General features: G+C 33.8%; 1 pseudogene; it reads right to left on the reverse strand.

Moving 5' to 3' along the window:
- Positions 1-2,189: 2,189 nt before the first annotated feature.
- On the reverse strand, positions 2,190-2,627 carry LOC127199030 (transcription factor BTF3 homolog 4-like; annotated as a pseudogene).
- Positions 2,628-3,146: the final 519 nt, after the last annotated feature.

Consider the following 3,146-nt stretch of genomic DNA (forward strand, 5'->3'; position numbering starts at 1 on the left):
TAAACCCCTAAGTGAACACAAATTTATTTGTACTGAAGAGGTGCTAAATTTTGCCTTTCATATTGTTGTATCACAAACATTTATACTTCTTTACTTACCATCATGGCTAACAAAAACAAATGTATTTATCTTTATTAATGTGGAAATAAACTCCTTATACCTTAAATTTAGCTGAATATTTTTTAGTTATTGATAGATAATAGTACCACGCTTATATCAATGCTATATCTAATTAAAAACAAATAAACAACTCATTCATTTATTAATCATTTATTATACTTGAAATTATGATTGACAAAATCTGATTACTATAGCACCACATATCTGTTCCCACCAATGACAATTTCTTAAACCAGCATAACTCATGACATCATTTTGAAACTTATACTCACAGGTAAGGGAAATTATCATCTATCAACAAAGAACCTTTTTTTGCCCTAGCAGAGAAAGACCAGTTCAGAAAACCCAACTACTCAAAGTGCACATGCAACTTACTATGGAGTGCCTCAACTCATTTTATATGTATACAAGAGGAACTTTATATCTAAGGCTCAGGGAACATGACTAAGAACAAGAGGGAAAGATTGTATGAGGAAGAAGACCAGGAAGTCTGACCCAATATTTTATGCTTTAGCTATGAGCGGGAAGATACATCTATGACATTTCAACAATATGTTTGCCTAAAGAAGACCTGAAAACTGATAACACCACTTGACTTGCCAGTATGATCTATCCCCACTCTGAGATAAAGGGCTGCAGAAAATTAGTGACTCTGAAGAGGAGGAGAATCTGTCTTCTTCAGGAATGAATACCCTGGTTAGAAGACCAAATGGTCAGCTCTAGAAACATATATGTCCAGGAGACACTGAACATGCTCTTCAGGTTGAATTTATAGTTTTTGTATGTGAGTGTGTGTGTTGGTATGCTTGTGTGTGTCTGATCCTCTGTTTGTGTTTGTGTGTGATGAAAAATATATTAAAGAAGAAGAAGCCATGCATTTTAGAGAAAGGGGCCACATGAAAGGTGAGAGGGAAGAGAAGAAAGGGAAAGTGGTGTAAGTATACATTGTATATTTTTTTATTTATTTATTTTATTAATTTATTCTTGTTAAATCTCAATGTTTATCCCATCCCTTGTATCCTCCCATTCCTCCCCCCCCCCATCTTCCCATTATTCCCCTCCCCTATGACTGTTCCTGAGGGGGATTACCTCCCCCTGTATATTCTTAAGTAAACAAAACAAAATCTCTTGATAAAAATCTTAATGTTTTGTTTGGGCAATGAATGTAAAAAATTGTTTTATTTCTACTGGAGAAAAGAATAGGATAGATAGAGTTGTTATACACTTTGCTGTCCACTGTGTGCACACTTACTCACATATGTACATATACACACACACCAAAAACTGCCCACAAAACAAAAAACAAAAAACACCCTCAAATTGCACCAATTCTTCATATTATGTCCAAAAGGATAGATTCTAGGAAGAAGTGCAAATTTCAAAATCAAATGACCAATAAATGCTGAACAAGCAGCATTATCAATACACAAAATGTTTATATTAGTGAGCTAATAACAGGTGATGTTGTCTGTGCCTGTAAAACTTTGGACAAGAGAGCTGATTGTTAAGCCTAATCCAGGCCAGCTTCCTCCTGGAGGATTTTAGTTAGTTTCACTCATTTTCATTTCTTTTTTTTTTTTTATTTTTTATTAATTGAGCATTTTTATTTTTTACATATATTTATATTATTACAAATATATACAATAAAATACCTCTAGCAAGAAGAGGCAAGAACAATCAGGAATTATACAAATGTTACATTCTTAGTGTTTTGGCTATTTGTATTTGACAGCCTTGAAGAAAACATCTTTCCTATCTTGGTGCATCTAAAACTCTGAAAGAAAATCAATCTCCATCACATCTTGTCATTATCAACTTAAAACATCTATGTAGACCTAAAACCATCTTAACCCCTAAACAACTAAGCTTCATTGGAAAACTAAGCTACCTGGTCTTCAACTCAAATCAAGAGACTTGATTATCTGAGTATGTCAGGAGTACAGGTTAGTATCTTTATAAAGGAGAAGATGACAGAGACAGTTTGCTACCTGAATAGTCACACAACACTCTCTAATATGTTGGTGCATCTTCTTCAGCCTCCTGACCCAATATATCTGACAGATGCTTTATCAAAATATTTGATAAGAACTGAATGTCATCATCTTCTTCATCAATGTCTCCTGGCTTAACTATCCAATCCTTGTCATGGGAACTGTTCAGCGATCTTTCTAAGGCTCATTAAGCTGTCAGCACCAAACTAGTTTAACATTCCAGGAAGCATTTCTGTGATTCGTTTCGCTTCTGTATGACCAGTAATTGCAAAATTGTTAGCTGAGAGGGAAACTGGGACCTTGGGATTGTTGAAATGAGTAAATATTCCATCATCTTTAATCAAATTACCTCTCCGACACATGCTGTATTGTTCAAAGCCAGTTTCTTTAGAGAACTCTGAAGTTTTTGTAATCAGCAGTAGCTGTCCTATGTACCACCTTCTTTGTCCTACCAGCTGTACCGTTTCCCCCTATCTGGACCCAAGTTTGAAGTTTCTCTGACTTTCCTTGATTCATGGTGTTGGTAGATCTGCAGCAGGGAGGGTCCCCAGACAGGAGCATGCAGCAAGAATAAGATGGCTGTCTGCCATTTCTAAACATCTAACTTTAATATTTTGTGTCAATAATAAGTGATTGTGTTTCTCAAATTCTTTATATAAAATATTATCTTCCTTTTTGGGGGGCAGAAACTTTGGTTTGGAAAAATGTCATCAGATTAATTTACATTGGTAAAATAGTAAATTATTTATTTCAGTGTACATTCTAAGTTAATATTTTATTATACTTTTTAGACTTCATTGATTTGATATTTACACAAGTTGACATAATTATTGTTTGGTCAAAGTTTTATAATATTCAATCTTTAGGACTACATATAATTTTATTTTGAATTTAGGTAATAATATCAAATAATTTCTAGCACAATAAAAATGGTCATTCCTAATCCACTATTGATTCTAAAATTCTTGTGCACTCATTTTCTTATGTGTTCTTACATATTTTGATGTATTCAGTTTCCACTTCTTACAAGTAATA

Source organism: Acomys russatus, chromosome 15 (genome assembly GCF_903995435.1).
Source record: "Acomys russatus chromosome 15, mAcoRus1.1, whole genome shotgun sequence".
Classification (NCBI taxonomy): Eukaryota; Metazoa; Chordata; class Mammalia; order Rodentia; family Muridae; genus Acomys; species Acomys russatus.